The 24,086-nt window shown below is 36.3% G+C and overlaps 1 long non-coding RNA gene and 1 pseudogene across 7 annotated transcripts in view; both read left to right on the forward strand.

Moving 5' to 3' along the window:
* Positions 1 to 23,417, forward strand: part of LOC105492706 (uncharacterized) — a 41,477-nt gene extending 18,060 nt beyond the window's left edge. For 5 of the 7 annotated variants that reach the window (XR_011609753.1, XR_011609757.1, XR_011609755.1 and 2 more), the window contains one exon: positions 140 to 530. This is a non-coding gene — a long non-coding RNA (uncharacterized lncRNA). Of the gene's footprint in view, positions 1 to 139; positions 531 to 21,810 lie in introns of those variants that run through there. The other 2 variants (XR_011609756.1, XR_011609758.1) reach the window with 1 other exon arrangement.
* Positions 16,465 to 17,469, forward strand: LOC105492708 (chloride intracellular channel protein 1 pseudogene; annotated as a pseudogene).
* Positions 23,418 to 24,086: the final 669 nt, after the last annotated feature.

Genomic DNA, 24,086 nt, shown 5'->3' on the forward strand with positions numbered 1-24,086 from the left:
TTGACAGTTTCCTTGAGTGATTTCATACATTCTAATGGCTTTGGGTCAAAAGCAGGGCCTCAATAAAGGTTTATTGAATGAAAGGGTGTCCAGGGGAATTTTACCATAGTTTTAATTATGACATCTTTTGGCCCACTAGATTTGATCATAAACTTCAAATTCAAAACAGAAAATCAGAAGACTAGAAGAAACAGCGTGGGATCACAGTTTGGATAGATCTTTTTTGCTTTTTCATCTTATTTCTATAGTTGAATTAAACTTTCAGAAAAAAAATACATAAAGCAGAGGTATTTGAAGCAATGAATAATAAGATTGGACTTCTGAAGTGTGGTTCACACCCACCTCATTTCCTAAGCCATAATCCTGGTATAATGTGTAAAGGGATTTGCAATGAAAGATAGTAAATCCAATGTGTATCAATTATTCATACATTCCAATTGGCAGTGAACCCAGCAAATGTATTCAATGAGTGGTCTCTATTCCCACAAATGTAGAAAGTGCATAATGGATGGAAAAATAAAGAATTTACTCTTCAATACTCGCTTACAACAGCTCAGTAAAAGAATGCTTATATATAGATAAAATTTTCAAAGTATTTGTTGAAACCACTGACCAAACTACCCAAAACTACAGCTGAACTTCTGCCAGCTACGAAAGGGCTGTGCTTGAACTCCATTTCACAGTTTCTGGTTTTCACAGCCTTTAGGCGAACACAATTCAAACCCGTTACTATGCTTGAAAAGATCCGTTTCAGAAACTGTTACACAAACAGAGAAGCTAGCACACATTATCCTAAAATGCTGCTGTGTTTAACGCGGAAAAAAAAAAAAAGCTCTCTGATTTCTTAAAGTTCTATGTGATGCACCATTAAAATTTGCATATGAAAAATTTCAAAGCTTTAGCATTTAGAGGCTTTGAAACCCCTTTAAGTTTTAATATTTTCAAGGACCTGAAGTTTGACCAACTTCTTTCATTTTCCAAACTAATCTGTGAATAGGAAAGAATATTTTGTACTCTATGCTTTGTAAATGATAAAAGCAACTGCATTTTGAATTGAAGGTAAGTATTTGTTTCACTGAAATGTGAAAAATCATAAACAAAACTAGAAAAAGTAAATGGTCCCTTTTACTTACAAACACAAGTCACCAAGAGCTATCTTATCTATAATTATTTGCATTGTGACAGCAAAATCTCAATAAAGTAAGTTCCTTCCATTGGAAATATATATACAACTTTCTTAACAATAATTAGAATGGAGCATTATTTTTGACATTAGGAAATTCTAGATCTAAATATATAATAAATCCAACCTTGAAGCAAACTTTTAAGATTCAATGAACTGTCAAAATTAATAGAAAACTCCTTGTATTCAGATCAGTACAAAGAAAAAAATAGTTGATTGAGTTAGACATAATACACACTAGGGGCCTAGAAAAAGTTGAATGAAACAAAATTAGCTCCTTCCTTGTCAAATAAGACAATACCAAAAAGCAAAGAAAACACAAAGAATATGATCACTGCAACACAAATTAACAAGTATCACCCAGTTTGGGCTTTTAATTAGTAGAAAACCTAGACTTTTCCCAAGTCAGACTGCAGTTCTAAAAGGGAGTTTGGTGAGATGGTTTTACTTAGATGAGATTATTTCTAGCAGTGCTTGCTCTTGTGGTACTATGACTGTTTTAGGATTTGAATCCCCTCCCTTTTGCATGGCCAACTTCAGTCTTATCCAGTAAGATAAGCTCCACTGTTACCTCTGGTAGATGGTATTACCTGATGCCTCTTCCAGGTAGGGTTGTGTCACCTCTTCTTTCTAATTTTACTATCTCTAGTGTGTTACTATTCTCTTTATTCATTTGTATCTCCTCTCCCACCATAGAGTAAATTCATAAGAGGCAGAAACCACTTTTGTTTTTGTTTTATTGAGATGGAGTCTCGCTCTGTCAGCCAGGCTGGAGTGTAGTGGTAGGATCTCGGCTCATTGCAACCTCCACCTCCTGGGTTCAAGCCATTCTCCTGCCTCAGCCTCCTGAGTAGCTGGGACTACAGGCGCCCGCCACCGCGCCTGGCTAGTTTTTTTTTTTTTTAGTACAGGTTGGGTTTCACCACGTTAACCAGGATGGTCTCGATCTCCTGACTTCATGATCTGCCTTCCTTTGGCCTCCCAAAGTGCTAGGATTACAGGCGTGAGCCAACGCGCCCTTCCTCAGAAACCACTTTCATAACCTCAATACCTAACAGAAACTGACACATGGGTGGGTAGTGAATAAATATTTGTTAGTTAACCACGTGAAAATTTTCTTTATACAAGTTGAAATTGGTAAAGAATGGACCTTTGCATTTTGCCAAACTGTTCTACAATAATTTTTTGTCAATAAATTTTATTTTATTTCAGCCCAAATTTTAAAATAGTGGTTGTTTATGTTAGGAGAAACAGCCTCTCAGTTTTTTAAATGATGAAACCAAACTTTGTCAGCTGCTAAATTTTAAATAACTGAGCAGACTACATCAAATTTTAATGGAAAATTATGTTTTAAGTATTGTAAAAAAAAAAAAAACCCAAATCTATCATAAAGTTGACCTATCCTCCCTAAAAATGAAAAGCAAAGAAAAGGGGAGAGAGACTTCATTCATTTCTTAAAAAATACTACGCTCATATTTTAGATTTTACATTGGCTAGTCAATTCTAAAGTTTGAAAATCTATCCTTGAAGTTACAGGGTTCTCAGTCTTTGAGGGGACATGATGAGATGACTTTTTTGAGGAATGTTGTTTGGCTACTACTCAGGATACTAATGCTTTGTTTGTTCAATTCCTTGCAACTCCATCATCGGTAATGCATCATCACAATGTCACCTTGCCTGTCAGACTCAACGAAGGAGGGATGCACATGGGCACTTAACTGCTTTCTGCCTGGCTGGAATTGGCAGCTATTATTAAGAGTTAGTAGCACAATGGGGTAGGAGAGAGATGTCTTAGCTTTGGCATATATGCTGCACATGAACAAAGAACTTTGATCTTCCAACCTGCCAAGCTGACATCTTGCACAGGCATAATGTTCCCTCAAAATTTAAATACAAAACCAAAAAACTCTTCCATCTGGGATTACAGTCATATAATTTCTATATATTGCTGGCTTCAAAGGACTGAATTCTTTACAATACTATTTCAGTCATTTTAAAAATAAAAAAGATGAAGTCTTGGAATGGTTGACCCACATAGCAGCTCAGCTGGACAATGATAATGCTTCTGAATTTTAACTAGAAAGTATCCATGCTGTGCAAAGCCGCAAACTTTCCATTCAGAATATAAGAAAAAGTGAATACTCCTAGTGAGATATTTAGCTAGTTATAGACAGCTGAATACTAGCTAGTAGTTTTTATACTTACTTTGTTTGTCTGTTTAAGGCTTTATTTGAAACACAGAATTTGTAATCCTAATTTTTCAGACTGTGTGAGAAATGTTCACACTTGCTCACTGGGTTAAAAAGGATGGATAGCTTAGAGAAAAAGAAGAAAAAAAGAAAACTTGGCTGGGCGCAGTGACTCATGCCTGTAATCCCAGCACTTTGGGAGGCCAAGGCAGGCAGATCATGGGGTCAAGAAATTGAGACCATCCTGGCCAACATGGTGAAACCCTGTCTCTACTAAAAATACAAAACAATTAGCCGGGCGTGGTGGCACGCATCTGTAGTTGCAGCTACTCAGGAGTCTGAGGCAGGAGAATCTCTTGAATCTGGGAGGCAGAGGTTGCAGTGAGCTGAGATCACGCCATTGCACTCCAGCCTGGGTGACAGAGCGAGTCTCAAAAAAAAAAGAAAGAAAGAAAACCCATCCACCCATCTCACATCCGAAAAACTCAGCATCCTTGTCCTGGTAATGATGGAAGTAGTCATTTCTTCACATGTGTGTAACATGTGTCTATATAGATAAGTAAATACCATTAGTCAATATAAAACTAATTTCATGACTCATCTCTTCAGGCAACCTTGCAAATTAAATGGTTCACATATGAAGCAGCACAGCTGTAGAAGGAAAATAAGGAAGAGAGTATAACTTTGGAAAATTCCCAGGACTAGCAGTCTAAAGGTCATGGTTCTAGTCCCAGCTTGGCTAGTAATTAATTGGATTTTGGTCTTAGATAAAATACAGACTTCTAGATCTATTTCTTCACATAAAATAAGAATAATCACCACAGTCCTGATCTAATATACTAAGATTTAGTGTCATAAAGTGTGGTTCCAAGAGCCAGTTATTGTGAAGGTAGGTAGAAGTGCTTTAGAGTAAATATACTTGCCTAAGTATAAACTCTTGACTTTTTGCTACTGTCTTACTAGACAGACAAGTCATTCAGAAATCTATAGATCAGCAAAATAGGTATAACATTTTCTACTTCATATTTGTTTTCTAAGTTTAAATGAGAAAATAAATATCAAAAAGTATAGCACGTGCCTCCATAGGAAGAGTTCAGTAAATCTCAGCAGCTAATTACAGGAATAATATGGTGGAAAAAGGCAGCAGCAGTACTTCAAAGTCAGTTGCCTTCAGGGGAGAAAATGACTGCAAGGTTAACAAAACTTAGCCAGAACCTGATTGAAAATAGGGATGTGATTCAAAATGGCAGATGGCAACCCCAAGTAAGATGACTTAGCAATAGAATCACAGATAGAGAGGAGCCATTGAGAACACATAAGCAATGACAGCTCTATGAATGAAGACCTAGTGTCAGATGAATGTGAGTATAGGTCCATTGAGTGAATACATTCCTATGAAAGGAATTGACATGTCAAGTTTTGAGCCCTAATGATATTAAATATTCAAAAAGTTGTTAAAACCCCTTCTTGTTCTGATTCCAAAATAACCTAACAATTATATACTCATTTTTATTTTTATATATTCATCTGTATAGAGAAAATGTAATGATCAGGCTAACATGAGAATTCATTCATTCTGCCTGACACAGCTCTCATTGGGAGTTAACAATCTAATGTTCTCAGTTTCTATTCCAGCCCCTGTGAGCTGTGACTGCAAGAGTCAGCACCTAAATTAGACCAACACTATAACATAAAAAAGGTAGAGGGGGTTTATGAGACATAAAGTCAGACTCTGAGCTATGTACCTTTATTTAAACACTGCTTTTAAAATATTCTAAGTATCTGACCTCTTTTTTTGACATCAAAACCTTTTTAAATGCTATTCTTTTGATTTTCCAATACAATTCAAACATGATACAATTCACTAGTTTATTAACAAATTGCCACTATAATATGTAGATATAGGTATAGTAAATCTGAGTTCTAGATTACCTCTCAATTTAGCAAAAATAAATCAATATACTACCCAATACTAAATGCTAGTGATAAAACAACAACTCTACATTATTTAGACAATGATGCAGGAACCCTAAGATAATACTAATACTTCAGAAAGAGATTTATTTCATGTTTGGCAAGAACCTTACTGATAGAAAATAGGCAGTAGAAATTCACAGCCTATGTAAATATAATTATGTAAAAAATTATAAAGAAAGCATGTATTTAAAAATGACTGAATTCAAGTTCAAGACATGGTGAACTGAAATGATGCAGACTTCTACCTAATTCCAAACACTTACAAATGCTGACTAAGACATTTGTCTTAGTCATTAGTTGACTATGACAATTAAACAAAAGTAAAGAAAATACTTGGCTAACCTTGAAAGACAGAAAAAAATGACCAAGTCTCAGGAACTTGAAGTCAGAAGAACAAAACACATGAGGCAACACTTCAGAATGAGATCGAAAACGAGAGATGAGGGAAATATGAGATCTAAAATGAGCCCAACATGTCAAGATCAGTATAGTATTTCACAGGCAGGGGAAGAGGACGTGTTCAGGGTTGGAACTGTAATCGCTGAATGAGATTTGAACCCTGGGAAATCTTCCTACTTGGTGAAAATTGACTTAGAGAAGTTGTACCCTCAGTCCCAGAAAAGTCTCAAGAAACAATTATGTTTCTGTGTCTGACTAGGATTCTGTGTTTCTTTTAAAGTCTCTGCAGAAAATGAAATCCCAAGACTGTCTTCTGCATGTATACATTTCAAATTTACACTGTATGAATGGTGCAGAGATCCCAAAAAAATTTACCTAAAGACTGATACCAGACCAAGTAAGCCTCTGAAGGCACTGGCAGTTGTAAACCAAAATTACTCTGAAATCCCGTTTTCATAATCTCACGCTCATAGAACACACGCAAAGAAAAGAGAACAACAAAAATTAAAGAAATTCCTAAAAAATATTTCCATGATGAAGAGAGGAGATACATCAAACAGAAGAACTTGTAACAAAAAAACTTGTGAAATAAAGCAATCTAGTGTGTGAAAAATAGGTTTTTAAAAAATTATTTCAAGTACAGAAGAAGTAATAGAATCCTATAAGCTAAAAGACACCAAGAAAAAGAATAGAAAGGATTTAAAGGGAAATCAAATTAACTTAAAGACATTAGAGATATGATTATTAATATCAATAAGTTTTTTGTAACAATTTAACATCAAATAAAGCTGGACTCAAAAGGAATATATAAGCTGGAAGCTGGGTATGACTACATTATTGAGGAAGCAAAAGAGAGACATGAATGTAGACAACACAACAGAACAACCACCTAGGCTAAAATGAGTGGAACGACTTAAGTTCAACAAAGGTTGATAAAAGAGGAAAGAGTTAATTGGGGATAGAAAAAAAATCAAAGAAATAATAGGTGAAATTTTTCCAGAATTAGTGAAAGGCATAAACTATTGGATTAAATAAGCAAAATAAATATTGAACTCAATAAATAAATATAGATCCAAACCTGCATATATTATGGAGAAAATGCAGGATCTAAAAAAAAGAGAAAAGTTTTACAAATGATAAATTTTTAAAGAGCAAAAAGACTTGGTTGTTTACAAAGGAATCAAAATTGCTAACAGTTTACTTCTTGGCAAAAATGTAAGAAGACAACAAAATAATATCTTCAAAAAGCTGAGATAAAAATAACAGCCTAAAATTCTAAAGTTCCAGTGAAACAGTTTCAAATATTAATACAAATGAAAGCATTTAAGAGATAATTTACCACTCAGATTCTGATTGAAAGGCCAATTAATAGATGTTCTTGATAAAAAATAAATTAAATAAAAAACAAACCTATAAGAAGGAATAAGGAAAGAAATTGCTTATAAAATTCTACATAAAATGTTTAGAATTTTAGAAGAATTTATGAACTTGGGTATTTACATAGACTGTCTTTTTGATAAAAATAAAACTTTTAGGTAAATTGTCTTAATATTTTTTTGAATCACAATTATCAATTAAAGGAAATTAAAATTACAACTAAAATTCTAGACAACAATTTGAGAGTGATTAATTGCAGTAACAATTTAAGTTCTGTTGAATTTTTTAGACTAAGTAGGGATAAACTGGATTATTAGGGATTATTAAGATGACATTATTAAGACAATTGGGCATGTTAAAATTTTAACACCAACTACTAATATAATGAAAATTGAATGAGCTCCAAACAAGAAAACTGTGGAAAAAGTGAAATAAATTAATCATTAACAATTCGATAGAAGGGAGAGAGTTAGAAAAAACAGGCAAGAAAAATATATTGTATGAAGCAAGCCCAATATTGAAGAAGTAAGGCCAAGTATAACAAAAACCATAGCAAATTTTATTATATTCAAACCATTAATTGAAGGACAGAGTCTCGAATTAAAAACAATAGAAAATCAATTGGAATTTGGCTATAAAATCAGTAAGAATAGACTAGGCCAAGCTGTGATAACAAACTATAATCTCAGTGGTTTCAAGAAACTCATAGTTGATTTTCATTCCCATGGTCCTGAATTCATGCTCACAAAAAGCACCCTCAATTAATAAATTTTTTTTTTCTTATACATCGAGTTTTAGATTATGGAGAAAAATATAAAATTACAACTCATTTTATAATACTACAAATATTTTGGTATTAAAACTGGACAATGACAGAGTCAGAAAGCCAAATTATTGGGTAATTAAACTTATAAGAACATATCCAAAAGTACTAATTAAATGAATCAAAGGAATCAAATCATGAAACATCTTTTATGATTGAGTACAGTCAGTAATAAAGGATGTTTTAATTTTAGAAAATCTATCAATGTAATCTGCTTTAAGCTATCATTATGATCATATAATTATCTCCACAGAGAAAAGCATTTTATAAAATTCAACTCTTAATTTTGATTCAAAATTGATAGCCAACTAGTAATAGTAGTGAATTTTCCTAGATACATTACCAAAACTTCTAGTGAATAGTATACTGTGTTAAAATTTTAGATCTATTCCTTTTAAATCAGGAACAGAGAAAGCATGCATATCGCCACTTCTATTAAACATTGTATTGACTACATTAAGTAAACAAGATAAAAAAGATTGAGAAATTTAAAAAATGAAAACAGTAAGAAAAATTGCCACTAATAGCAGATAATATGAAGGTGTACTTAGAAAATTCAAAAGAATCTCCTGACAAAACTTAGATCTAATGAGAGAATTCAGTGAGCTTCCTAGGTACAAGATACATATAAACACATGAAAACTTTTCTTATTCATCAGAAAATATATTGTTAAAAGGTAATTGTTCATTAGAATATCAAAAAATGTATAATTACCTAAGAGTAGATTAAACAAAATAAGTTTTTGGAGAAAAATAATTATTTTTAAATTAAAAGACAAACAAGATCTGGAAAAACAAGATAAGTTTCTGGAAAAAAAGTACTATGTTCACAATTGGGAAGAGTCAGTATTATAAATCTGGTCATTCTCCCTAAATTAATTTAATTTTAGCTAAATACCAATTGATCAGTTAACTTTTTTGAAGAATTTGAAAATTTGATTCTAAAATTAATGTGAAGAAAAATGGGCAAGTAGAAATCAAGAAGAGTTGAAAGAATTATAATAAAAGGAAAACACAATGGATATCATATTAAGCAGCTATATATAGATAATCAAAATACATGTGTATATTTTAATTAAATTTAATTAAATATGTCACATTTTAGATTTAGTTAAATATGTTTGTGTTTACTGTATGTAGTTTACATATAAACAGTAAATTTAATTGAATTTTTTAGTATATATTCTATATATATACTAAATATATAGAGTTTATATAAACAGTAAATTTTATTGAATTTTTTAGTAACTAAATTGTTTAAAAATGGCAGAGAAGCAATGGAATAATTAAGACTTGGCATAGGGGAAAAAAAACACAAAAAGGCAAGTTAGCAGACAACCACCCCACAACCACAACAGTGAATATATGACAGCAAAAGCATTACAGATCCATTGGAAACCGAGTGCTGTTTGCATTAGGCTGGAGTCAATTAGGAACTAGAAAATACACAAAAATTGAAACATGGGAAATTTGATATACTTATTGTTTTGATAGAAGAGTGACTATAAAAATATAAAGTGATCCCTACAGAGTACCGTGGAGTTGAGGAAGGGTATCCAAGGAAGGGAAAACTTGGAATGTGAGTTCTTCTCCCAAAAGGCCGGAGCTGAAAGGTGTGGCTGTAGCCTCCCCATGTCAAAGAAGCCTCTGGGTCACCTGGGCCAGAACAGGCCTGGCATATGCATTACCTTCATCTAAATGGTTCTGGAAAGATGGCTACTGGGCTCAGGCCATGGCTGAGTAGTTGCCGAGAGCCTGAGCACTCTGGGCGACCCACATTACTGAACAACCGCACAGCAGGAGCAAGAAGTGGCAGATGGAAACACACTAGAACTCAGAAGAGAAGTCCCCATCTTACTGGAATGTTCCTCAGATACCCTCTCCTGACAAAGCTGAACATAGTGCCCATTAGAAAGAAATTCAACACAATCCCCATCAAAATACCACCATCATTCTTCACAGAATTAGAAAAACCAATTCTAAAATTCATATGGAACCAAAAAAAAAGCCTGCATAGCCAAAGCAAAACTAAGCAAAAAGAACAAATTTGGAGGCTTCAGACCACCTGATTTCAAATTATACTATGAAGCCATAGTCACCAAAACAGCATGGTACTAACTGGAATAGAAATAGACATATAGACCAGTGGAACAGAATAGAGAATCCAGAAATAAACCCAAATACTTAACAGCCAACTGATCTTTAACAAAGCAAACAAAAACAAAGTGGGGAAAGGACACCCTTTTCAACAAATGGTCTTGGGATAATTGGTTAGCCACATCTAAGAGAATGAAATTGGATTCTCATCTCTCATGTTATATAAAAATCAACTCAAGAAGGATTAAGGACTTAAACCTAAGACCTGAAACCATAAAAATTCTAGAAGATAACATTGGAAAAACCCTTCTAGAAATTGGATTTGGCAAAGATTTCATGATCAAGAACCCCAAAGCAAATGCAATAAAAACAAAGATAAATGGCTGGGACCTAATTAAACTAAAGAGCTTTTGCAAAAGGAATAATCAACAGAGTAAACAGACAATCCACAGCACAGAGTGGGAGAAAATCTTCACAATCTATACAGCTGACAAAGGACTAATATCCAGAATCTACAATGAACTCAAACAAATCAGTAAAAAAAAAAAAAAAAAAAAAAAAAAAAAAAAAAAAAAATCCCATCAAAAAGTGAGCTAAGGACATGAATAGACAATTTTCAAAGATATAAAAATGGCCAACAAATATATGAAGAAATGCTCAACATCACTAATTATCAGGTAAATGCAAATCAAAACCATAATGCAATACCACCTTACTCCTGCAAGAATGGCCATAATCAAAAAATAAATAAACAAATAAATAAAAACAGTAGATATTGGCGTGGATGAAGTGAACAGGGAACACCACTGCATTGCTGGTGGGCATGTAAACTAGTATAGCCACTATGCAGAACACTGTGGAGATTCCTTAAAGAACTAAAAGTAGAACTACCATTTGATCCAGCAATCTCAACACTAGGTATCTACTGAGAGGAAAATAAGTCATTATTTAAAAAAGATACTTGCACATGCATGTTTATAGTGGCACAACTCACCATAGCAGAATTGTGGAACCAACCCAAATGCCCATCAATCAATGAGTGGATAAAGACACTGTGGTGTATGTGTGTGTGTGTGTATATGTATGTATGTGTGTATATATATATGATGGAATACTATGCAGCCATAAAAAGGAATGAATTAACAGCATTTGCAGTTACCTGGATGAGATTGGAGACTATTATTCTAAGTGAAGTAATTCAGGAATGGAAAACCAAATATCATATGTTCTCACTGGTATGTGGGAGCTAAGTTGTGAGGATGCAAATGTATAAGAATGATACAATGAACTTTTGGAACTTGGGGGAAGAGTGGGAGGGGGTGAGGCATAAAAGACTACAATATGGTGCAGCATATACTGCTCGGGTGATGGGTGCACCAAAATCTCACAAATCACCACTAAAGAACTTACTTATATAACCAAGTACCACCTGTACCACAATAACTTATGGAAAAACTAAATTATAAATAAATTTTAAGAAAAAGAAGAAATGTTGAAGATTCCAGTGTATTATAACAGAGGAGATTTTCAAGTATGATTTAGGGGCTGAGTGGCAACAAACTGATCACTGATAAATATTGAATTTTCACAATTTGAAATAAGTCACATATATGTATAATATTAAATATTTGAAAACCAAATTCAATATTCAGAAACTGACTACTCAAGTAGAAGAACAATAGAACATGATAAACCTTTCAATTAATTCCAGGTGGTTTAAACACTTAAGTTTTTGTGAAAAACTCTACAATTTTAGAAGAAACTATAAACTTGTTATTAAATCTAGGGAAATATTTTCAAAGACCTATACATAACACAAAATTAAGATTTTGATATATTTGGATATATTTAACTAAAACCAGCCAACCATTTTTTTTCAGAGTTGGCATCCCTAGGGACTACTTTTAATCCCTAGGGATTCAACCTGCAATATCCACCTGCAAATTAGCAACATCACACACACACAAACCCACAAATATTATTTAGCAACATAAAGCCTGCTAGGAAAAAATTTTAATGCTTACCTTGAAAAAAATCAGTAAGTTAATAAAAGGGCCCATGTAGTATACAAAGGGTGGAAAGAAGGCTAAGCTATGGCTGGATAATTGTGAATAGCTACTATATATGCTAATATTTTCCCTAACCTAATGTTTGTGTATTTAAATATACTCATTAATAGATTTTGGCAAGATAAAAGGGAGATTAAAAACACTATTGGCCTAGGGAATAGAAGAATAAATGTAAGCACATTAAACAAGACTGCTTTGCCATATTAAGAAAGAATCTGATAGTTAAATTAACTACTTTTTATTGAGAACTTTAGTTAGTTAATTAATTTTGAATAGTATAAAAGGCATGTTTATTGTGTGTATATTTTTATTTGTTTATCCCTAAGGTCCTTATGAGAGAATGTTAAAGAACTATACCTAGAAATTATTTTGAAACTTCATTTAATTCATCTTCCTGTTCAAATGTAACTAAATCATCTTTTCAGATGAAAAAAAAAGGTCTATAAAGGACTTCAATGCCATTGGCCTTCACATGACATCTAATTCCACATTTTCCAAGATGCATCAGATATAAATTGATAGAATCAATGGCTTAATTTCTCTCTATGGAAATCTTCCTTGAATTTTGGAAGGTAATTAAGAATAATCTGAAAAGTTTTTTTATTTTTGCTTTCATCTGGGTACACTGTGGGTACTAGGACTGGCTGGTGGTAGCAGCATTCTATTGAGATTTAGAGTTGTAATAGTCATAGAACAGCCTAGCAGTAGGGTCAGGTGCCTCTGCTCAGAATGCACAGGAGCCTGGAGTCCTTCCAAATCAAATCCACATTCCATCTCTGACTGATTGGAGATGCATGTTGAACATCACAAAGGCAAAAGGCGAATGAGTAAACAAGTGGCCTTTGCTGATTAGAATTAGTATGCTTCATCGTTATGGTTCTTGATTATAGGTCAGTGGTGGAAAAAACACAAGTATCTTTATCTCTTACTGCAGCCAGTTTGATGGCACAGCGGGGAGTGAGGAAGACTCGGTAGACAAACCTGACTGGAATACAAGTAGGCATTGCAGATGGTGAGCTCAGCACTGCCTCTGTTGTAGTAAGCTACTCCCAACTTAGAAATGCATCTTGCTGGCAGTGTCTCTCCAAGAGCCTTCCCTTCTGCTGTCAGGAGCACAAGGGGCATGCAGAGAAGTAGAGAGCTGAGCATTGCATGCTACTGAGCAGCTGAGTTCAGTGGTGCAGAGGAGGGACAGGAGGCACCCATAAGGGAGGAAATGAATAGGGCTGTTTTACTTGCTAAAAAGACTTACCTTTTGTCTCCTCCTGAGCTGACATCCTTTTCTTGCTACTCCACCAATGTATTCTCTCTATAAAGTCATTTTTATTACAGTTAATATTAGAGTTGTACTTGCATTTATGAGGTCTAAAGAGCTCTTGGGAAATAAAACATGACTATCCAATCTGGAAGAACTTCATATTATCCATTCATTTCTTCTGTTCTTACTTGTATTCCCATTATACATGTGATTCCAACTCATAGCTTAAATCAGTTAAGAATCTGTGATGGTTAATTTTATGTGTCAGTTTGGCTGGAGACATTTCTCAGATATTTAATCAAACATGCTTCTAGATGTTTGTGTGAGGGTGTTTTTTGGATGAGATTAACATTTAACTCTGTGGCCTTTGAATGGAGCAGACTGCCCTCCATAAAGTAAATGGGCCTCTTCCAATCAGTTGGAGGCCTTATGAGAATGCAGACTGCCCTGTCAGCAGACTACTTTTAAACTCAAAAGTCAACTGTTCCCTGGATCTCCAGGCTGCCAGTCTACTCTGAAGACTTGGAATTTCCCAGGCCTCCAGGCACGTGAGACAATTCCTTAAGATAACTCTCTCTCTGTCACACATACACCCATACAGAAGACAAAGTCAGGCTCAATTACCTTGAAATCAAATGTTTTCCATCACCAATATCCTCTCATATAGGATATATATGTGCATACGGTTCTATATAGAAATCCTGGTTCTGTGGCCCAGCATTCCTGCATGATGCCAGTAGATAGTACCTGAACAGGTACAAAGATGAGCATCAGTTGTTATCTTTAAAGTAATTATGTTGGTGACTTTTGAAAGTCTATTTTCTCTTTCAGTTAAAAAAGTAGTTCAAAAGGGAACTAGTAAACCATCTCTCTGCATTAAGCTCAGCTTCATTTACTTATTTAAGCTCCTAATCTTTCCAAGTTTTTAAAAATTATCTGGTTATATTTAATATGAAGGAACTATTTTTTATTAACATCAACATCTGTAAATTTCTCTAAGTCAACATTTCCTCTGCATTTGGGCAGTTTCTATTTATCAATGTGATAGGTGGTCCATTTTCAAATCAGCTGGTTTCTCCATAGTTGTCACAGTATCATAAAATTAATGTCATATATTATATTCTAAAGTAACCTGGCTGATTAATTCAAGGTGATTCCAGGCTCCCAAAATAATTAATCAACACAGGGATTTATGCCCATGTCCTTCTACATGAATTGATGGCTGTGCAATAAAGTAGTTCTAGTAGTAATCATTACTTAGAAATTATATACAATGATAAGTAACAAAATCTCATATTTCCCCAATTTTCAGTTCTAAAAAATCTTTGACTTCTTTTATTGTATTTAAATGCCAGCCTTTAGTAATATAAGTGGTAATAGTGAGAATTACTGCTAATTCTCAAGACTCTTCTGCTCAAAAAAAGTCCTCACTGCCCCAACCAAAGAAATAAGAATATTGCTCTCAGCCTTGGGCATTGTGATGGTAATTGTATGTATCAACATGCCTAGGTTCTATGGTGCTCAGTTATTTGGTTAAACACTAGTCTAGATACTGCAGTGAAGGCATTTGTGGATGTAAGTTAACATTTACAGTCAGTTAACTTTAAGTAAGGCAAATTATCCTCCATAATTTGGGTGGGCCTCATCCAATCAGTTGAAGGCCATAAGAGCAAAGACTGAGGTTTCTCAAAGAAGGATTTCTGCCACAAGACTGCAACATGGGAATCTCACCTGAATTTCAAGTCTGCTGGCCTGCCCTGCTGATTTTGGATTCAAGATTACAACCTCACTCTTACTTGAATTTTCAGCCTGCTAGTCTGGCCAAAGAATTTCAGATTTGTCAGCCTCCACAACTCCTTAGAATAAGCCAATTCCTTAAAATAAGTCTCTTTCTAAATCTCATATATATGTGTGTGTGTGTGTGTGTGTATGTGTGTGTGCATATATGTATCTCTAATATATATCACCTATTGATTCTCTTTCTCTGGTATGTACAATATAATGTATATCAGAAAATATAATATCCAACCTTTACATTAGCTTTTAATTTGGAAGACTATGTAAGCATTTATTTTCTTTATCATGTTTTGACCAATAGCTTTGGAGTGTATACTCTTTTCACTTATTCTCATAATTGGCACAGGACTGAAATATATTAAATATTTTTTGGTCTGTTCTTTCAGCAATTAGTGCCCTATTATTAGGAGATCCCCCTATTTTTATTGATTTATTCCAAAAGAAGAGTGGTTCCAATTTATAGTTAAACTGCCCTTTGAAGGTATCTGAAGGGCAATCACTAGGACTCGTGCTTATTCTGTAAGTAGAACAAGGTCTAAACACAGATGTAGACTGTAAAAGAGCCTGATGCAAACTGACAGTAATGAGTGTGAAGATAATTTCCTCCAACTCAACCTAAAATGTCTTTCCATCTATATTTATCTATTTCAAATAATTAAGACCTGAATTAATTATTGTCTTAGGTTGAGATGTTATAACAAAGCCCCATAGACTGGGTAGCTAATAAAAAACAGAAATTCATTTTTCACAGTTCTAGAGGCTGAAAGTGCAAGACCAGAGCACCAGCATGGCTCGGTTGTGGTGAGGGCTCTCTTTTGAGCTGCAGGTGGCTGTTTGCTCATTTATCTTCACATGGTGAGAAGAGGATGAGAGAGTTCTCTGTGAACCCCTTTATAAGGGTGCTGAAATCATTCATAAGGGCTCTCCCCTCAGAACCTAATTACCTGCCAAAACCCCACCTCTTAGCACCATTATATTAAGGTTTGAGATTTCAACATATTAATTTGGGGGCTACAGAAACATTCCATCCCCAACAGATGTTAAATTGAAACATTTTTAATTCTCACTCTATGTTCTGTGCTAGGCGACAGAATTTCCTCCCTAAAGACATTTACCTCCTAATCCCCAGAATTTATGCGTCATTATTACTTTACATGGCAAAGAATTACTTCACAGATGTGATTAAGAATGCTGAGGCTCTCTGATCCAGCCCGGGAGGGGACCGAGCTGGAGGAGCTGGGTGTGGGGTGCGTTGGGCTGGTGAGGAGGCCGAGTTTGGGAGCAAATAGGGTCTGATTGAGCTTATATTGCACTGAAGGGACAGCCCTGGGTCTAGGGGAGAAAATCCCTGAGTGTGAGACCCGCCTTCCCTGGCCCCAGCCCCTCCCAGTTCCCCCAGCGACGGGCACTTCCTGGTCCCCGACGCAACCATGGCTGAAGAACAACCGCAGGTCGAATTGTTCGTGAAGGCTGGCAGTGATGGGGCCAAGATTGGGAACTGCCCGTTCTCCCAGAGACTGTTCATGGTACTGTGGCTCAAGGGAGTCACCTTCAATGTTACCACCGTTGACACCAAAAGGCGGACCGCGACAGTGCAGAAGCTGTGCCCAGGAGGGCAGCTCCCATTCCTGCTGTATGGCACTGAAGTGCACAGACACCAGCAAGATTGAGGAATTTCTGGAGGCAGTGCTGTGCCCTCCCAGGTACCCCAAGCTAGCGGCTCTGAACCCTGAGTCCAACACTGCTGGGCTGGACATATTTGCCAAATTTTCTGCTTACATCAAGAATTCAAACCCAGCACTCAATGATAATCTGGAGAAGGGACTCCTGAAAGCCCTGAAGGTTTTAGACAATTACTTAACATCCCCCCTCCCAAAAGAAGTGGATGAAACCAGTGCTGAAGATGAAGGTGTCTCTCAGAGGAAGTTTCTGGATGGCAACGAGCTCACCCTGGCTGACTGCAACCTGTTGCCAAAGTTACACATAGTACAGGTGGCGTGTAAGAAGTACCGGGGATTCACCATCCCCGAGGCCTTCCGGGGAGTGCATCGGTATTTGAACAATGCCTACCCGCGGGAAGAATTCGTTTCCACCTGTCCAGATGATGAGGAGATCGAGCTCGCCTATGAGCAAGTGGCCAAGGCCCTCAAATAAGCCCCTCCTGGGACTCCCTCAACCCCCTCTATTTTCTTCACAAAGGCCCTGGTGGTTTCCACATTGCTACCCAATGGACACACTCCAAAATGGCCAGTGGTCAGGTAATCCTGGATCACTTGTTCCGGGATGGTGTGGTGGAAGAGGGGATGAGGGAAAGAAATGGGGGGACTGAGTGAGATTTTTATTGTAGGGTGGGATGGGTAGGACAACATATTTCAGTAATAAAATACAGAATAAAAATCAAGTGTTTTTACGCAAAAAAAAAAAAAAAAAAAAAAGAATGCTGAGATGAGTATCCTGGATTATATTATATAGGCAGGCTCACTGTAATCATATAGGTCCTTACAGGTGAAAGAGGGATGCAAGAGAGTTAGAGGCAAAGAAGATGTGAGACTGGAAGCAGAAGTTGAGTGATGTGGCCATGAGCCAAGGATGGTCAGAAGCCTTTAGAACAGGGGTGTCCAATTTTTTGGCTTCCCTGGACCACATTAGAAGAATTGTCTTGGGCCACACATCAAATATACTAACACTAATGATAGCTGAAGAGCTTTAAAAAAATCGCAAAAAAAAAATCTCAACGTTTGAAGAAAGTTTACATATTTGTGTTGGGCCGCATTCAAAGCCATCCTGTGCCACGTGTGCCCTGCGGGTTGGACAAGCTTGCTCTGTAAGCTAGAAAAGGCAAGGACAGAATCTCCCTAGACCTTCCAGAGGGAACATGGTTCTGCTGATACTTTTAGTTCTATAAGACTCCGAACTTGTAGAACTTGAAGATAATATGTTTGAAACCATTAAGTTTGTAGTCATTTGTTAAGCAGTAGGAAACTGATGTCCCTTCTTTTCCTAAACAGGCCAGAGAGTCTATATCTGTCCAAAGCCTCTCACAAAGGGGGTCTATAACTCCAAATTTCTTCTTCTTCTTCCTTATTTATTATTTATTTATTTATTTTGAGATGGAGTCTCACTCTTGTTGCCCAGGCTGGAGTGCAATGGCATGATCTTGGCTCATTGAAACCTCTGTCTCCCAGGTTCAAGTGATTCTCCTGCCTCAGCCTCCTGAGTATCTGGGATTATAGGTGCACATCACCATGCTCAGCTAATTTTTGTATTTTTAGTGGAGCTGAGGATTCATCATGTTGGCCAGGCTGGTGTCGAACTCCTGACCTCAGGTGATCTTACTGCTTCAGCCTCCCAAAGTGCTCAGATTATAGGCATGAGCCACGGCACCTGGCCTACAACTCCAAAATTCTATAGTTACTTCAGGTTAATTTTATAAAAGATAACCTTACTGTACTTTAACTGTTTTGCTATAAGTTCCCATAGGAGTAATTTTGCCATGGAAGAACTAGTCCCCTACACATTCACCACTTATTTGTTCGCTTATCATTTCACAGTGGCATTTGTGAATGTAAATTATGTTTGTCTTTTTCACAGCTGTATCCTTAGCACAAATTCAGTGCCTGACATACAGTAGGTATGCCCTGTTCCAGCATTTTTTTAAGTAGTAAAGCTTCTTGCTTCACTCTTAAGAACATGAACAAGAGAGATGGAACATAGATTTCCTTTTAAAGTTCATAATGACCCAAGAAAAGAAGGACTAGGTAACAATCCTGTCAGTGTTCCCAAGGGCCTTCTCTTACGTGAATAATTTTTGCTAACCTAGCTCAGTAGTTATCCCTCTCATGCTATGAAACTGTCTCCTCATTGGTAAAATGAGGGCAAATGAGACAAGAGCACAATTCTAGACTTCCTGAAAATTGGGCTATGAGATAAGGGAAGAGTTTGTGAACGTCTTCCTTTAATTTAAAGAAACAAGAGAACATGGTCAGAATTGTACCTGGATTGTTTTGCAGCAACCATACTTTTTCAACATGAAACTTAACACATTTTCCAGAAAACTGCAAGTACTATACAGTTGACCCTTGAACAACACAGGTTTGAACTGTATGGGTCCACTTATTGACCCTGACCATTTCATCTTCCTCAGTAGTTTTCAAGGTAGACAGAAATTGTAGCTATTCATCCGTAAGTGCCTCCATTTGATTATCTAGATGAGTGTATAACAGCTACAACTTTCCTCTCATATACATTTCCGTAGCCCTTATCAGCTAGTCATAGGACTGAGCCCAAATGGAAATCACATCCCAGGAATAGTCCCATATGGCTTATGTGCCAAGTAGGCTTGAAATCATCAAGCCATACAAACAGGCAATACTGGCTCACACCAACGTTTCCACAGTGTTACTTTTTTCAAACTCTTTGTGGCATCAATGGTGTTTTAAGTGGGTGTATTGATATAAACAAATTGTATACAAAACATACTGAACTCTTAGTAGTATAGATGATATGACTTCTAGAAAATGTTTCAGAACTTCGTTTATAGAACCTACATAAAAGCACATTTTCCCCTTCTTTGACATTTAATGCAGAAAAAAAGAAGTTAACTGCTTCCCCACTTCTCCAAAATTGTTATGAAGGACATTGAGATACAATGTGTTTAGTTATTATGAACATATTTAGGTTTAAAAAATTCATGGAGCATCTTGGGATTCTCAGCTTTAATCAAGAGACTGGCTTTTGCCAGGACCTTACTGAAGAACCCAACAAAATTGCCCGAGCTGATAAAAAACAACTCCTCTGGCAACAATGCTCTTAATCTTCCAAACCACAAGTTCATCACCAGAAAAATCATAACTTGATTCTATCATAACCAGAAAAATATTTATCCTCAAATTGCTTCAATATTCCAAATTCATCAACAAAGTGTCACGTCAAACATCTAGTTTTGCTTCCTTTATTAAAGGTTTTCCTGATGTATGAAAAGTCATTTCAATTAAAATGGAAATGAATTAATACCTAGTGTGTGTGTGTGTGTGTGTGTATATATATATATATAAAACTCTCTAAAGGCACACTGCTTCTCCATATTAACTTTATTTTAAATTATTTTTTTTCATAAATTCATAAATTTTAAATTATAGTTATAGAAAATGAGATATTCAACATGACGGGGAAATAGCACTCTCCTCTATCTTTACCCCTATCCATTTGAAATTATCAGAAATATTTATATTTATTATAGCTCTCTTTCTCTAGACTTAGCTTTTATTTTGCAGCAAATAAAGGCACACTATCATTTTCCTCATACCTAATGTATATCTAGTCTATTCAGCCATAGTCTTTTATTTTTCCTTGCAATGACCCTTTTATTGGAACATCTGAAAAGAAAAGTGACTCACCTCCCAGTGAGATACTATACCAAGGTTCAAACCACCATAACACGCTGTCCCCATGGCTTGAGAGAGAAGACTAGGTCACAATGATAATAGAAAGGAAAGAAATCGAGTAGTCAAGTCTGACTTTTCTATCAGTCTCATAGGGCTCTGAGTCAAGGTTTGTGCACCAGCACTAAATTTTCTGAGAAAGCAGCTACCCATTCTGAGATGGGACTGCACATGTTAGATGTGGTCCTTGAATGAGCAGCCACTACCACAGTGACAGTGTGCAGCCAGCATCTGGGACAGCTCAGATTCCTTGCTCCATCTGTACACTGAGGCAGACTCAGGGGAAGGAGACCTAAATGAGAAAGTATTCAGGGATGACACCCAAAAGGAAGGCCAGGTCTCCCGGGAAACTTGGGGTTTAGGCCTTATAAAGACAGGCTCTTATTAACAGGAAGGCATTCTAGTTTCCTTCCTGAAGGAGGAATGTAGATTCAGATACTGACACACTTTAATTTTCTCAAGATTATCAAGTCTGCAGAATCATTTTAATGTGGCTTTTTGCCACATTTATAGCACAGAACAGGTCGGCTGTCCTCTGTTCTCGGATTTCTTTTCCTACTTGGCAATTCCATTTCCTCCTGACTCAAATGTGCTTCCTCTCTTTGGGAAGGCACAGGATGCCACTGACTCAACACCAGAAGAATGTGTGCTTTGGGTTGTTTTGCCAGCCACGGGCATGAGCTGAGTGAAAGGAGGAAGTAAACGAAGAGGTGGGGCACCCATCACTGGCTCAGCTTCTACTTCCTTCACTTGCAAGCTGCCTAACCTTGGGCAAATCACGCTGGTGTTTTATACCCTGTGTTCGTAGAAAATGAGAGTGGGGGAAGTGACAACATCTTGCCTTTGAAGCAGAGGTGGTTAATACTATGGACTTCTGGAAGTCCCTTCCAAGTTAAAGTCCAATAGTATGGAAGTAGTAATATCTAATATAATTAACGTCTATTGTGTTCCAAGGTCCTTGTTGATCATCTTACATAAAATATCTCGATTCCTCACAAGAGCCTACATGGTGCGTATCACTAGCCACATTTTTCAGAGAAAAACTCTTAGAATAAAGTTGAATAAATTACAGTGGTTGGGTAAAGCTTTCAGTTCTTGGTGTACATGACTTCTAAATTTGTTTTCTTTCTTTTGTGCGACACTCTTCTCAGGTCTATGATATATACTATATGTGATCAATGTTCCCTGTAATTCTTTCAGGTTGACAGTAGCCAGCCGTGTTTCATGAACTACATCCTTTGATGGCTGAGTATGCATGAGAGGAATTTCATGTTGCAATTAAAATTATAACAAGATTAATCAGACACATATTTAATGATATGTATAACAACTATTGTGCTACACATAATTAGGCAAAAGTGGTAAGCCATTCAAATGAATGAAAATAATTATTTTTACACTGCTGAAGCATGCATGGCTGTAATCAGACAGGAATTGAGATGAGATTAAAAAACCATTAAAAATATAAAAGTAATTGTTCTATTCATTAAATTTATTGCTAATCTCCAAGCACTGTGCTAGGTATTTTATATGTGTTATCTCATTTAATCCTCCTAACAATAATATGAGAAATATATTTTTTTTAACAGATGAGGAAACTGAGGCTCAGGAAAGTTAAGAAAATTTTCAGGTTTGCTCTTCTAGTGTAGATTGGGATGAAAGGCCAATCTAGGAAATGTCACTTAACATCATTTCTCTTATGCATGGTGCCCCTCAGCCACCTCTAAATGGAAGAACCACTCACTCATTCTTCCCTCTAATTTCACCAGGTTTGTTTTTAATAGGATGCACTGCTTTGCCTCCAACTAAATTGATGTTAGAATGCCACTGTTCACTCTGTATTACTAGTTGTAATATGTGGGTGTTATGGACTGAATGTGTCCAGAAAATTCATATATAGAAGCCCTGTCTCCCAGTGTAATAGTATTTGGAAGTAGGGCTCTTGGGAGGCAATTGAGTTTAGATTAGGTCCTGAAAGTGGGACCCTCATGATGGGATTACTGCCATTATAAGGAAATAAAGAACACAAGATCTTCACCCCACCCCTGCAGCTGTCTACAAGCCAGGAAAAAGGCTCTCACCGGGAACCAGATATTCTGGCATCTTGATCTTGGACTTCCAGTCTGCCGAACTGTGAGAAATAAATGTGTTGTTTAAACCACCCATGCTATGGTATTTTGCTATAGTGTCCTGAGCTGACCAAGACAATGGGTCAGCTAATCTAATCTCTTGTTCCAAAAACAGAAGTCCATTAACTTTTTACTAGGAGGGGAAAAAAGGGGGAAGAATGTATTAGTTAGGAAAGGCTAGTTTATGCTTAAGATTTTGTAAAACATGGATACAAAATTTCAGTGTCTTAGAGATACAAATTATGTTCCATGTCTATCATTGGGAAATTGATGCTGGGAGGGCCATCTCTCCCAATGCTGGACAAATGTTGTTCCCAAAGGTTCTTAAATGAAACAGTGCTGGTTATCTAGTCCTGAGAGGACTGCAAAACCTTTGCTCTCTCTTCAATGCTATACACCAGAGAAAGTGAGGTTTAGGTCAGCCAGAAGCCCATTTGGGATCAGCACCCCAGTAGTTCAGCAGACATGAAGTTTTCTTATTGATTAAAATAGACATCTGGAAATGAAAAAAAAAAAAATCCAAAGAAAAACTTCACTGGCTTTGCAATTTTTCTTTGAAATCTACTCTGACTTTACAGGTCAATTCAGGTATCACTTAACACTGCCCATTCTCTCTCCTGTCTCCACCCTTTCTTCACCACCAATGCCTAGGACTCTGAGACTAAGCAGGCAGGAGTGTTGAGATACCCTGATGAGGTACATTGTAGTGCTTTTCCATGTCCTCATGGACACACACAGCATTTGTTTACAAAGCGTATTATTCCCTTAGTGGTGGGGAATATCTACAGATCTGTGGAAACTGCTTGTATCCTAGGATATGCCCAATCACAATGCCTGTCTTGGTAAGACAGAAAACTAAATGGTCCAAAGTAGGAATAAATATTGATGTGATTAATCTGGTGCATATATGTACTGATATGAAAAATAAGTACCAAGGGGTTCTGAATTTATACGTCAATAAGTTTCTGGATAAATAGAATATATATATTGAACTTAATACCAAGAATAAGTAGCAGTGACTAACTTCCTTTTCTGTCAGTCAGTTAAGCAATATTATTGACAATGTATGTACTGAACATTTCACAGTACAGAGCAGGTATGTCTGAGCTAGGGATCCAAAGGCCCAAGGCATGTACCTCCAATTAGGTGATGTGATATTTCTGGACCTCAATTTCTTAATGTAAACAAAAAGAATGAATGAGATACATCTCAGGTCCTCAGGAACCATAACACAGTATTGTCTCTTTCAGGCTTAAATTACATTGCAAAAGCTTTTGTTAGTTTTGGCAGGTGAAAGCTTCCAGGAAGAGGACGAAGAAGGAGGAAGGAACACTCATGTTCCCACTC

The sequence above is a fragment of the Macaca nemestrina genome, chromosome 11 (genome assembly GCF_043159975.1).
Source record: "Macaca nemestrina isolate mMacNem1 chromosome 11, mMacNem.hap1, whole genome shotgun sequence".
Taxonomy (NCBI): Eukaryota; Metazoa; Chordata; class Mammalia; order Primates; family Cercopithecidae; genus Macaca; species Macaca nemestrina.